The 15,234-nt window shown below is 36.7% G+C and overlaps 1 long non-coding RNA gene across 1 annotated transcript in view; it reads left to right on the plus strand.

Annotated features, from left to right (window-relative positions):
• The first annotated feature begins 1,672 nt into the window (after positions 1 to 1,672).
• Positions 1,673 to 15,234, plus strand: part of LOC118212432 — a 13,720-nt gene continuing 158 nt past the window's right edge. Inside the window, exons 1-3 of the long non-coding RNA XR_004762219.1 lie at positions 1,673 to 2,060; positions 2,566 to 2,653; positions 13,010 to 15,234. The exon at positions 13,010 to 15,234 is cut by the window's right edge and continues 158 nt beyond it. This is a non-coding gene — a long non-coding RNA (uncharacterized LOC118212432). The remainder of the gene's footprint in view (positions 2,061 to 2,565; positions 2,654 to 13,009) is intronic.

The following is a 15,234-nucleotide window of genomic DNA, read 5'->3' on the forward strand; positions in this document are numbered from 1 at the left end:
GCCAGAGTCAGGGCAGATTCAAGTTTACCAGGATTCACCATTTTTCCACTGTATTAGATTCCCCCCCCCCCCCCCCCAATGACTGACAGGTGCCTACAGGCTATTAGAGTTGCATCTGTTAAATAAAAAGTAAGCAGATGTCACAAGTAGATTGCACACACATTGCACAGAGTAAAGGTATTTAGTTTATAAGTTTGCTATCCCATGTCAACATCCCTTTCTTGAAGTGAGACACTTCAATGCATTAATTTGCATTGATGTCAATTGTCGATTTAAACTTTAGAACCCAAGATTAACATATTTATTTTTAGTACATCCTTGATTTGCTATTTGCCTATTAAGAAAATAAAACAGTTACTCCTAGCTTGCTTATAGTATGTAATTTGACCAGGTCCAATCATTCTATGGCATCATATGATTTATTCATCAAGAGTCATATCTTCATGGGTCTGTTTTTCTTGGATAATCATACACTTGTTTTTTTCTGTTCTCTATTGTGGGGATTTATTTTTCAGGAGGGCCATTGCACACAATATGGAAGAATTTAAAATTCTGTTCCTTTCTGGTAACACATTTACCAGTGTGACCTTGGGCAGGACCCATGGCCACAGTGCAAAGAAAACTAAAGCACTGTCACAGTTTCCCTCTTCTTCCTTTGGAAGTTAAAAATACTGCGCATGCCTTTCCTGCAATTTTGCACATTTGAGTTGGTGCCTAGCACAGTGGATGCCCTTAATAAAATGACAACAGTAATTTACTTCTGTCATTCCAACCGGTGCTGGCTACATGGCTCAAAAATACAGTATTAAAGTAGCTGAATGTGTGTCGAGTCTAATTCTTTTTTCTATTTTCCAGAGAGCTGGTTTTCCATTAACTCTGGGAAAACACAGTGGCAGATCCATTTAAAAACGAGCCCGGCTCCACCCTTCATATAAGTGCCTCAGTCGGAGAAAATAAGAAATTAAGATCAAGGGACATTTTTTCATTAGCCTGTCGTTTAGTTATTTGAATCCTGCCGACTCCCGCGCTAAACAACCGCAACGGCAATATAACTCATCTCAAGGAGGCTTAAGGCGCTTACCTTAGCATATGTTAACCATTACAATATGCCTTGATGGAAGCACATTAAAATTACTGGTAATTGACATAAAATATGACAAAGTGTTTTAGGCTTTCTGAGCAAAGCAACACACATTACTGAGGAGCAGCCCCATAATGTAACTGATTAATGAAGGACTGCTCATGCACACGCAGCTGATTTTATGAAAAATGAATTCTTTGTTGTCATTCCGACAAGCCAGCAACCACAGCCGGAAAAGACTATTAGCCAGAATCATTATCAATAGCGATATTTTCAAACTCTATTATGGCAATCAGGCTGGAATTTATTCAATAGATTTAGTTCATTTGGTGGTAATTGATAAATAATCAAAATTTATCAATGTACTTGCACACATTTCACTAACAATCAAGCAAAAGTGGCCCATTTACCACCTGACTTGGTCCAAATTAGAGCTAAATTGATGATCAATTAATCCTAGAAGGGGCAGTGCTGTATTTTGTGGAGGAGCAGCAGCAAAAGTGGCAAATAAATGGAGTAAGGACAGGAGATTAGTGGAATGAGCAGAAAGGAGCTGAACCGCCACGGATCGCAGCTAATGAGCATGCAGCTGGGTTGCAAATTGGCAGATTTATAGCTTCAGTATAAAAACTAAAGACAGACCAGTGGCTGACTGGAGTTTCAGAACTGATACCACCCTGTGACTGAATAAATGCAGGGGAATTAAGGCCGATTTTCCCTCCCCCCGACTTTTACCCCCATTAAGAAATGCAGAGGTTGGCTGTGGTTCAACTTTTTTTTTTTTTTTCTCTCACCAGTGCATGACCTTCTTGGATACAGACAAGTAAAATTCACGGGAACAGGAGTCTGTGACGATCTGAAGTACTGTAAGTCAGATTCCTCTGTTGCATGGCATTCTCCATGTGTGGCAGTGTCAGAGGTTAAGGAATGGAGTGGGATCAGGGATGAAGCTCTGCTCAGAACGTGTGATGTACAGTAGGTGTGTAGTATGTCATCTGTAAAGACTTTTAGATTTGGTAACAAACACTGGTGCCTGTTAGCATTTTTGCACTGTAAAGCATTTATTTTGTGGATAAAAACCATCTGTGCAATCTTTTTTTTGGTTCTGTGGAGTAATTTATTTTATATATTGAGCTATTTATTTTTAGTACATTGACATCAATGCATTTCTCTCATATTATAATTTCTCTTGGTGTTGTTTGAACTCTCCTGTTCATGGTTCTACAGTGTCTCATCCTGGGCTATTGTGAACATTTCTGTTTGCAGGGTTGTCACCTCATTCAAGCCATTAATTTGCTTTTCAGATGTGAGTGCCTTTGTTTTTTTTTTATTTATTTATTTATTTATTTTTTAAAACACGTTCTGTCACTTGACGTCCCTCAATTCTGTACCGGGACATTAAAATATTTTTCCTGTCATGAGTTGTTGTATGCAGCCAGATAATTTGCTTGATGAAAATAATCAATGTTCTTCATTTCTGGTAGGCTAGCAAAAGAAGAGGTGTTTTTTTTAAATAACAGAAACAAAGCAGCGGGAAGAAGAGAATGAACCATCTGGAAGCTGAAGCTGGAGGTGAGAAGAGTTAAGTTAAAAAACCGGTAGGCTATTTGTTGAGGTTCTCTCCATTTTGACATTATTTTACCACACATGCCTTCATTTATTTGTATCATCAGTTTATCTCATGCATTTTGTGTACCAGGTCCTTTCTAAGCTAAACCTTAAAGCCTTCAACATACATGGTGCTACATTGAACATTACAAGAACACCTGGTAACTTTCACTAGAAAACTAAATTCAGTTACACTGTATAGCACAATGAGGTATAACAGGTGATTGCTAGTGTGAAGCAAGAATCAGCACACAATTATCCAAAATTATGGAGAGGCAGAATGTTTCAGGATATTTTAATGTTTTAAGACATGCATGATACAGAATAACTTTGCAGTTAATCAACATAGACAAGATTAACTTTTGTAAACAAATGTTAGCAACTTGACAGGCAAAGCAAAAAAAAAAACGTCTGTTGTGACAACCACCATATTTATAGTCACCTTGTGTTCTTCAAACACATGCAAAAGAATCAAGTTTTGTCAAGGAAAAATATTATGTCTGACCCATGAAAGTGGAGTCCTCAAATTTTGTATAACTTACTTTAGCCTATTCTCAAGTTGTCCAATGACATCGCAAATAAAATGTAGAAATAGTACCCAGACTTTTGCTGTGAAGTTAGGCTTTGTCCATTGAACTGGAACTATTCATATTCAAAACAATGTATGTTTCTAATTAAACTGAGGATAGTGTCATTGTAGTCCACTAGCTTGCTGACATCTATGAATCTGGAATAACCAGAGGATTGACTGCTTCTGTTTACTTTCAGTCTTGTTGCTGCATTTGTCTAGTTTTCCATTTACACCATATCAAAATCTTCAGACAATTGTGTGCTATAATTTTGAAAAGCATATTAGAAACTATCTAGTATGATGCATTAAAATATAAAAGAAAATGTAAGAGAAAATCATAAAAGTATTTTCTTTCTCAAATTGTTTCTTAAAAAAACAATTGCAAAGGTCAGATAATCTAATCATTTTGTTTTCATTTGCTGGTGGGCTTAATTGCATTATATAACTTTGCAGGAATTTGATAATTACCAGCACATGTTGCTAATTTAGTGCCAATGAGTGACCGCTGACCCAAGTCCTCCTCCCTGGGCTGTCACTCTCCACACTCAGTGAATAAATTGCAGGGAGAATTAAGCATGAGCTAGCCTTTGTCCTCAGGAAACTGCACACTCCTAATGTCTTGTTTCAATCTTCAACCATTCTGTGGATTAATTAAAAGCAGGTGTGATGTCATATATATATATAATCATCATTATTTTTGGTCAAATCTTTCAAAAATATTTTTCCATGAATCGTCATTAGTTTACACAGACTGATGGTATTTGGTCAGGACCATCGTGTGAGTCTGAAGTAGGGTTTAGTGTACATGTACAATGCTAAAATCTTACCTTCAAATGCCACTTTTGAAAGAAGCACAAACTATCACTTTAATATTGTACAAATGTCTGCAAAATCATGTACTCCTCTCTGCAACAAGTAATGCCTGTGTATTATGAATGGCTTACAGTGCATAGAAATAATGTGCTGCATGTTCCGGTTTCCTGGTATTTTGGATAAATGTTACCGAATGTAAAAAAAAAAAAAAATGCCAGATGTCAGCTAATTGCTGTTGGCATGGCAACGAGTTCTCCTCTCTCCTGAAGACACTTGCGGGAGTGACCAGAAATGTTTTGGATTTCTAAGGAAGGTGTTTCCTCCAGTGCGTTCTGATCCAGTGATGCAAATCTCTTTGACCCAAGATTCCAGACACATTGTGTTGGCATTAGATAGGCAGTTCACGTTTTTGGCTGAAATGAGTAATTCACTTTTATGAGAATTATGGCCTCATAGTTTAAGTATATTCACAGCAATTTATTACAATAAACCAGACAATTAAGGGGGGTTGCTAAGACTGAATAGAAAGTGGGTGCATACATTTAAAATATTAGGACAATATTAGGCTAATGCAAAACAGATGGGTAAAATGCTCAATTGCATTTTTAAAAAATTGGTAGGGATTAACTAAAAGAGTTAGGATCTTATTTTCTTGGGATTTTTAATTTCTTTGTTTCAGTCCTCTTGACTATGAAACAATGAAAAGCATCTTGTTAAGTAGCATATAGCTTTCATTACCTTCTAATTCTTCATTTTATGACAACATTTAACAGTTGATCACTTTCCAAGGTTACAATGGTTTTTGCTATGTAACATTCACTTTTCAGTATATATTGTCAAGCTGTCAAGTCCTAAAGTTTTCTTTAATATATTACAGACAGTTAATTCTAAGAATGTTATATTTTAGCTATGAAACTATACTTCTAGTTATACATACCCTGTTACAATGACACTGCACAAAAAACTGAGCTCCCTACCCTTCGGTTAACATTCAATATTTCAGCCAAGACATAGACTTAATATTTCAGTATTATAAAGGCCATAAATCACAATACACTTGGGCGTGAATACAGTTAGCTAAATTCCATGGGTTGATGGTGGATGTTAAAGGTGGATTTTTTAGTGTAACTTAAAATGGCCCTTTTCAAAGTTCAGTTTTTCCAGCTGTTACATAGATGAAATTGGTAAATCATTTAGCAATTAGAGAAGACTCTGGCTGTTATGACTGTTGACATTATGGGGAACATTTAGCTCCCTCTTTAATGGCATATAGCCAGCATCAGAAAAAAATTTGTTTTGAGATACGTTACTGTGGATTCCAGACTTCCTGTAGATGCAAACTTTACAACATTTACCATTGTTGTTGCTTGTAACAGGATTAATATATGAAAACATACAGATAATACTGCATGCTCGTGTATTAGAGGTTATGTAGATGATGCTGCCATGTCTGGCTGGCTGGACGTCTTGTAACAACAGTGTTTCAGAACCAATCAGGCAGGGGACAAGTCTCACTCCCAAGACTGTCTAATACAAATGTACCCTTTCAACCCATATAAAAAAACTAAAAAAAAAAAAAATGAAAAGAAGTTTGTTGAACATTTTTTAACATGCTTGCATGCTGTGTAAGCTGTGCCAGCTGTTTTCTTGCCTTCTGTTGTGATCATTGTGATAGCCTCTTCATCAGTACAGAGATCATTGATCAACACTTGCAACAAGTCAGTAAAGGTTGGTAGAAAACTGCATGGATGTCACCATCATGCTGTTTATTTGGCTTTGAGGGTCTGTGGCCTGATATCATGTACTTGATCTGATTAGTGACACCCCTGGGGCCATTTGTGAATTAGCCCGTCTGAGAACTGTGAAGTTGATTGGAAATTGCATCAACAGAGGTTGGACTACATAACCAGCAAAGTTCATTAACATGGGAAAGGGTTCTGCAAGCCTGTGTGGTTAACCCACACATGGCTATTTTTGTACTGTGGATTGTATGTATGTGTATACATATGTTATGTATATATTCTATTAGCAGCAAATCCTGCTTTTCCCACAGTTACTAGGTTGAACTGGTGTTAGTGTTGACTGGAAAATATTTGATATAATAGAGCAAAGTTATATATGGCTTCCTGTAAAAGTGGGTATGACCCACTTAGGAAAACCTCTGACAGGCCCTAATATATCCAAGCCATCATGCCCCCTGCTTATCATGTACAGTGGATGTCAATGAAGAGCTACAGTGCTGTGAGAACTATTTCCCCCTTCCTGATTTCCTCTATTATTGCATATTTGTCACACTGATTGGTTGCAGCTCTTTGGACAAAATTTAATATTAGGCAAAAGGAACCTCAGTAAACACAAAACACATTTTTTAAATTATTGTTTTATGAAAAAAGTTATCCATATCACCCAATGTTAAAATAATTACACATTTAAACTTAAGTGGTTGCACTGCCTTTAACTGCAACCAAATGCTTCCTATAATTTGATATTAGTCTTTCCAATTGCTGTGGAGGAACTTTAGCCCACTCTTCTTTGCAGAACTGCTTAATTCAGACAATCTAGTAGGTTTTTGAACATGATCTGAGCATTTTAGGTTGTGCATTTCTATTGGGTCAGGACTTTGACTAGATTACTCCAAAACTTTAATTTAGTTTCTTTTCAATCATTCAGAGGTGGACTTGCTTTTGTGTTTTGGATCATTGGCTTGCTGCATAAACCAAATACGCTTTAAGTTCATCTGATGGTGAGCTGATTGCACATTCTCTTTAAGAATTTTCTGGTACAGAGCAGAATTCATAGCTCCTTCAATAATGGCAAGTTATCCAGGTCCCAAGGCAGCAAAGCATCCCCACAACATTACATTACCACCACCATATTTCACTGTTGGTATTATGTTCTTACAGTGAAATACTGCATTTGCTTTACACTAGACATAATGGGACAATGTGTCATCCAAAAAGTTCCACTTTTGACTCATCTGTCCATGGAGCATTATCACGAAAGGCTCAAAGATTATCAATGTGCTTTTTTGCAAATGTGACACGAGCATTGATGTTTGATGACGATTGATGAGCCTTGATGTTAGCAGTGGTTTCCACCTTGCTATTCTTCCATGGATCCCATTCTTGTCCAGTCTTTTTCTTATCGTGGAGTCATGAGCACTGACCTTGCCTGAGGCTAGATGGGGCCTGCAGTTTTTCGGATATTCGTCAAGGATCTTTTGTGACTTCTGAACGAGTTGTCGCTGAACTCTTTCTGGACTGATATATTTCAACAACATTTATATAATAATGACAGTGATGATTGCTTTTTCTATTTGGCTTATTCATTTGAGCACTATATGCATATGAGTTTATAATTAAATCATTTTTGCTAGACCTCATTGCCTTATTTTAGTAGTGTGTGGGCAACATCTTCCTTTTCAGTTCCCCTTTTTACTTAAAAAGCTTTCACAAAATAAGACGAGGCCAGAGATGCCTTCTTTTCTATCAAAGGTATCCACTTCCAACCAGGGAGAGAGAGACACCTTTTTGGAGCTGCCTTTCTTGGAGCTGCCGGTGGTTCATGGTCACCTAACTTATTTGCTGTTCAGAACCTCAAAACGTTTTCCTACCTACTTAACCAGGAACTGCATGCACCTTTAGTAAAATTTTCTCATATGCATCAGAATGATTTATTAAAACAAAGTTCTGTTTTGCCTTGTGTGGGGGAAATGAATAAATTATGTAACTAAAATAAGTTGTTCATGTAAGAATAATAAGAATAATAATTTGTTGTTCATTAATTCATCATTGTTTTTGATGTAGGTCTACTGTAAATAATGCCCTGAAATATGTAAAAAAAGAATTACCTATATATGTTTCAATAACCCTGCCAACACTGAGCAACACAACACTTAATTCAGAATTGCTTGAATGGTGATAAGGCCCAAAAATGCCATGATACCAGCCACTATTAATTCACAGAGAACTTTATATTGAAAATGTCCCAGAAGGCAGCACTTGTATAAGTCATCCTTTGCTGTGCAATTATTACCATACTATCATTACAGTATTTAGATAGACTTGGCACTTCTCTTTGGCTGTGGTTTAGAGATACAAGTGATTAATCATATTTCTTGGTAGAAAAATGAAATTATGTTGGTAATTTACTGGAAATATGGTGTAACTAATTCATCTTGAGTATCACTTAAGTGCAGTTAATTCACCTGTGTGGAGGACAAAGTCTGTTCCAGCCATAGCTTTGTCTATCTGCCAAATTTGTCTTTGGTAGTAAGTTGTCTATGAATAAAATCTGTAAGCATTTTGTGCCTCAAAGTTGGCCTTTCCTAGTTTTTTTTAGAATCCCTTCTTTGAAAGCTACCTCTAAGCTACCGCTAAGTGACCTTTTCCCCTTCACATTTGCATTACCCATACAGAATAGTGTAAGCAGTAAGGCCGGATGAACAACAGTATAGATAAGGAAATTTACTGTACTGCAGTTGAACATTTTTATTTTATGAATCAATGTTATGAGAAACATATTTTCATGTAAAAGTACCACAGTGAAGGGAACAAAATAACACATTTCGTTAACAGAAGTGCTCAAACGTCAAATAGTGAAGCGTGGCAGTCGACATGTGTGTCTGTGTTTAATTGTGCCTGGCTGCACTTGCATCTAAGGACTGATCACTGTTTGTCCATGTGCTTCTCTGTTCAAATGGTGGATTGGCAGCCTGGAATGCTTGCTGATGGTAATGCCGTAAATAAGACACGCTTCTGCTCATTTTAGAAGCTTTAGTCCTCATGGCTGTTCACTTGTAGCCTCATTTGTCAACTCTTTTATTACCCTGTGAGACAGTATATTTTTTTTCCCTCAAACTCTGATTATTTCTGTGGGAAAGACATCGCAGAAATGGCATGGTACAGTCCATCAATCTGTCTAAATGACTAGCAGTCCAAGGCCTGGGAGGTGGCCTGTAGTGGTTGCCTTGATCTTTGCTTAATTTCTATACCTTATCAGGTTAATTATCTATGATTCTTGCATGTCTCAATCGTTGGGCCACGAAATAAATTTTAGGGTGTTTCTTTTTTTAAATGATGGATTGATTGCTAAAGATGTGATTATAAGATTTTGGAAAGTATGAGAACGCCGCTAAATGCCAGAGTTAATTCAACTCCAATAGGGACCATATGTACTCTGTAAGAGTTGATTTAACACTAAAAAAATGTACTTGCATATTGTTTAAATTAATGTGATTTGTGCTCGCATACAGGCGTTAGCTGAACTGTTGTTGGCTCCGTTCTTGAGATTGAGGATGGGAATTTATGAACATAAGATCTAAAAGAATGCTTTGCAAGGCAAAATTACTATTTTTTTAAAGATCTGTTTTCCAAGAACATGGCACAATTAATTGAAATTTTGAAACAGTGACAAAAGACATGCTTTGTTGCAGTTTGTGAGCTTACAATGGTGAGCAGATGCTTGATTCTACTGACAATGCACATTGTCATTGCCTTCTACATTTACCAAGCAAAATAAAATCAACAATATAATAATATAAATCCCCCTTGAGAGAACTGTAGTCCATTGGTCAGTTACTTAAATGTACTGACAATGATCATGTCATGACAGTGATTTACTGTATGATTTGATTATTTTGACTTGCCCTTTTTATTCCTTGTTGCCTATATTGCTATATGGTAAGCACATTATGCACTTAATGGGAGAAAAATAAACCTGATGAATGTCTTTAAAAAATTTATTTTTGAACATTGAAGCTCTACAACCTGAGAGAGTGTGTATAATACACACCGATAAATGAAAGAATATAACTGTATAGTTTTTGTTTGTTTCTGAAGCCACCACCAGCCATATTGCTTTCTCTCAGGGACAAAAACACAATGAACGTACTCTTCTGTCTGTTGTGAACTTTCATATCATGTCAGTTGGTTCCTTCTCTCTCTCTCTGATAGCTGCTTGTCTTGATCCACTGCTTAAATACAGTCTGTTTAAGTTGCAGTCTCTTATGTCTCCGCCATCTTGTCACCCCATTGTACTCGACAATCTGGACGTATAATAGACAGTTGCAATTGGAACACATGACATAAAAAATGTAGCTGCCTTTTCGCCCTGACATCCCTGCACTGCAGGAAGCCACAACATACCATGTGCAAATTCAAACGTGCTAAACAGTTCTCAGTTTTGCTGTTGGCATGTTGAATTATGAGACCGTGTGCTTATCCTCCCAGATGCATACGCTATTTATACACCTCCTTATTTCGTCATATTAGCATTCATGCAAACAGCGAAAATTCTAAGCTGTGAGAATATATAAATGGCTTGGCTGTCAAGCCCAAGTGTGTGTGGCAGACATTCAGTATTAAATGTTCAGTCATTACACAGTTGTCACAGTAACTGGGTAACAGGTGAAAAACACTGTAACCTATTCTGAACTCCCAATATTGTCTGTATAAAAATAATTTTACCTTTGTAGTATTCAAATTGTCTAATGTATTGTGAATCGACCTGGATAAGAACATAACATGAGAATTGAATGACATTAGTAATAACAGTTATGTGTGAATTTCTCTGTGCCGATATTAAAACATTTTAATGAGCTTGCACATGTCTTGCCTACTGCTAAGATAAGTGGTTGTTAGCTAACTCTTTCTCCACCTTGTGATAATTGTTTTAATGATCAAAAATAGGTTTTGGGGATATTTAAATGCTGCACTGTACTAAAAGAAAACAGCAGATAACCCCAAAAGAAAGGGAATCTCAGTGTTTTTTTCTTTAATGAAGTTGGTGGAAAGCAAGGTAGTAGGATTGTTTCAATGTCTTCTTTTGCCTCGTAAATGAGTCCATGCTTCCATATTGCATCTTCCGATCATGATGCATTGCTTGGAAATGTTAAATGCAAGGCATCTTAAGCTATGTAGGCAGATACCATGTGGTACAGTCTCTCCATTTTTAATATTTGTGTCTATCTGATTTATAACTTTTGAACTGCTCCCTGATACACTATTTTGCTATAACACTTGAGAGGCACTGGGGGTAAGACATGCTCTATCTTAAGACCTGAATCTTTGACTGTTGTCACATTTGCTGTAGTCTTCAATTTCTCCTGATTGTAATGGCAGGTTCTCTGTTTATGTGCATTGTGAATCTGAAGTTTTGTAATCTTGAATTACTGCTACACAAGCTGTCCATCAATGCCTAGTTACACACTAGGTCAAGGAGACAGCTTCATGGCAAACAAACTGATTGTCTGATGACTCTGAGGCAAGGTTTTGGAAATGCTAGTTGAGCATAATGTACAAAAGAGTCATGCTGTATATAATAAAAAATATTAATAAACATTTTAAAGCAATAGCAGCATTATACCACAGTGGGCATTCAGACTGAGAGCCAAGACCAGGAGTTTGCATACATCTAGATTACAAGCCTTACATTGCTGTTACATGAATGTCCCATGTGAGCTTTATAGTGAATGCAGTAAAATAAATTACTGAAATTTGTGAAAATGCAATTAGTGGCCATTTTGAGTGTGGCTGGGCAAAAAAAGAAAAAAAAAGAAAAACGAATATATTGTATAAATACTTCTGACATAAGAAAAATAAGTGTTTCAATGAAATGTATGTGATTTTGTGAAGAGTTGTAAAAGAAAAACGTGGATGAAGAAAAACAATGACAGATGGGACCAAATCGTCTGGCTTTCAGTCGTTTGGCTGTGCACTTATTGGAACATTTTATTTGTTTTCAGACAGGTCAAATGTCTCTCAAGCACATTTTATACTTTTATCTTGTGATGAATTAGGATGAAAAACACTGGATTGTGTTACTGCAGCTTAAACAGCAACAGTGTATCAAAAACCTGATCTCACAGTAAGTCTATTCTACCATTTGTTTAAATGGCAAGGATAATAGACATCTGTCCAGAATGTTTCAGTATTTCTGCTTATTTGTATTTACTTCTATATTGACTTAATTCAACTGCTGGTTTCTTGTACCTTCCCAGGGATTTCTAATTTATCAGTATGACTTTTCTCACTCAACTATGCATATAACATGAATATTATGAATATTGCTTCAATTTTGAGTATTTCCGTGTGGCTTGTGTAGTCACACACCATTTGCACACACAATCGAACCTCTACAGCTGCAGCATTGACTGAAAAGTGATATTTCAAGGTGATCATGGACTATTTATGTATCTGATCATGTTAGCCAGGACCTCAGCCTCTCAAGAAGGGTGTCAGCCTTGTAATTACATTTTATGTGGCGGGTGAGAATAATCTGGACCTAACGCATTTGCCAGGGTGAGTAATAACTTTTATGCATGATAACCATCACCAATGTCAGCCTGCTGCTTTCTGTTTTCAATTTGTATGGACTGACTTTGAATATGGAGACTCCTGCAAAACCGCCCACCGCGTAAGCGATAGCTCAATAACGTGATCCTGCGTCACCTGACCACAGCATGACGTTATTGCCCAAAAAGTCTGAGGATGACAAACTTGCATCATTTGTTCATTTTTTATACCGCCAGAATATCATTGTTGTGTAAACCATTATATGAAGATGCAACATTTGCTTACGTTTCTGGTACGCACACCTGATGACAATTTGGCGAGGACTTCACTGAGAAATGATGTTACAGTTTTTAAAAATTTTTTTATCCCAGTTAGTTCCTTAATATGTATTACAGTACACCTCATTCCATGTTTCAGTGGTTTCAATAATAACTATTCATGTTTAAAAATGATAAAGACACCCAGGTGTTAGTCAGTCAGTGTTAGAATGGTGAATGAGTGTAGAGTTATTGAAAAATAAAACGTTTAACATAATTTTGGGTAACATTTTTTTTTTTACTATTTTGTATTTGCAGACAAAGTGACCATCCCACGTGTGAGTGCTGACAGTTTTCTCTTTCTGTATGTATCCTGTTCTTCCAGATGGAGCTCATGCAGGAGTGACTGATAATGGCCCCAGATGCCCCCACACCGGGCCAGTGCTCTCACAGATCACACCGTTATCAAGTGCATATCTGCAGTTGTTTCACTGGTGTGGAAAAGCCTTTCTTTTGCTGTTAAAATAACTGGTTGTTTCAGGACTGTGCTGTACTTGTTACTTGTTAGTTAAAGGGTGAGAACATAAGTGAACTTGTAGGCACAGAAGGCCTTTTAATTCCTCTTCAAAAAGAAATTTATGTCTTTATTTAAATGATAAAACCAGTCAATATCTCTTTCAGACACACCAGACACACAAAATGCCAAATAAAGTTTTCTTGGCCTGTTGTATTGCTTCAGTTATGACAAGCATGACTGGCTGTTTAAGAATCAATATACATGTTCTTTGCAGTTTTGTGGTCCCTTTTGAAATACTTTTTCCAATATTTATTTAATTTTTAAAAACTATTTTGAAAGGCAGGATTGTGACCCTCCGTTTTACTGTTGTTATAATGACTAACATAAAATTCCTTTAAAGAGGCTTAAGCAGTCCAAGAAACAGTTTTTACTTTAAGCTTCATGGGGGATGTTTGGTGGACAGATAATAGCAAGGCCATTTCAGTTTTTTTTTTTTACAACTGAAAGGTATATTACAAAATCCAGAATGTGCTACACAATTGGTCTCACAATGCCTTGTGAATAGGACATCTTTATCGGAGAAAAGTTTTTGATGTATTTGTACCTTGATATTTCCCTCCTAAAATTACTTGCATTGCTGTGTACAACTTAATTATAGTTACTGAATTTAAAGTTAAATTAAACATTTCAGTAATGTATTTTATTTAGTTACAGGTGCTACATAGATATCAGTAATGGTAGCTGATTTGCAGGTTCATGGCTATGTTCTATAAACTATATTATATGAGCAGGACGCACTGTCATCACTGAGAGATACTGTACATATCTCTCTTTCAAATTGTGCAAGCTGGGCTGTAGTACTGTGTGACGTGCAGTTTGTGTGTTTCGGGGGAACATTTGCTCATGTTTCACCTGTAGTTCTCATTGCTTTTACAGAATAAAACTACAGAAGATGTAACAGAATATATTTGCCAGTCCACCTCTCTGAGGAAGGGCTACAATATGAATGCATCGGATTAGCTCATCTTTCACAACAGCCTCACAATTAATACACCTGGAGCAAATTATGGGGCATCAGGACACTGTATGGAAATGTGACTGCTCTCATAGTTTCTGCCATTAGCCTTATTTCTGCTTGATCTAGTTTCATCATAATACTTTTGTTTCTTTTGTTTTGTGCAATGTGTGGGTAAAGTTGTTTAAGTCGCTCTGGATATGGGCATCTGCTAAATGCCTGTAATACAATGTAATATAATGTAATGGGTACCTACAATGGGTTTGTCCTTATACTGTATTGTGGAGTGTGATATAGACATCCCTTTCAGAGCATTATTAAGTCTGAGGTGGGGTTGTACTGCTTTTCAGAACGGCGTAAAGATATTTCAGGCCTCAGCAGACAGGTGAATACAGGAAATGCATCACAAGGCTTCCTGATTGTCAAGCAATTGGAGAAAGATAGAAGGCCACTACAATTACTGTAGAGCAGAATTCAAACGCACAGGATTCTGGGAGCCGAGGGGCAGAAAGCAAAGAGGCACAGTGACATACTTGTTGAGTTTTCCAGACAAACCTTCGCCTCAGCTCATTAAAGTACTGAAACAATATGGTAAAACAGTAACTAGACTGTAGTACACCGCAAGAATTAAAATACTTGAAATTTTAATTTAAAATTAAATTCCCATTCCCAGGTAAAGGGTAGATATGTGCTATTTTGGGAGCAACAATATAGGTAAAGGATGGAGCTGACTCGAAGTGGATTTAGGAGAGATTTGAGTGGATTCCATGAAGCTAGAGCGATGTTCATTTTCCCTCATTTCTCCAACATATAAATGTAGTGTCCATTCTATGGACTGGTCATTGTTTTAAAACATTATGACCAATCAAACGATTCAATGCTATTTGTTCAGTGTTGTCACTGTATATGATTACATTAAACATTGTATGTTTGATTAACAATGTGTTTTATAAAGACTATTTAGATTTGAAAAGCCTAAATATGTAAGCTGATATATATATGTAAGGCTATGTTATTACGTACATGTGAGTTCATGTACGTAATTTATGGATAAGTGAACAAATCCTGACCTTACCTC

The sequence above is a fragment of the Anguilla anguilla genome, chromosome 14 (assembly GCF_013347855.1).
Source record: "Anguilla anguilla isolate fAngAng1 chromosome 14, fAngAng1.pri, whole genome shotgun sequence".
NCBI lineage: Eukaryota > Metazoa > Chordata > Actinopteri > Anguilliformes > Anguillidae > Anguilla > Anguilla anguilla.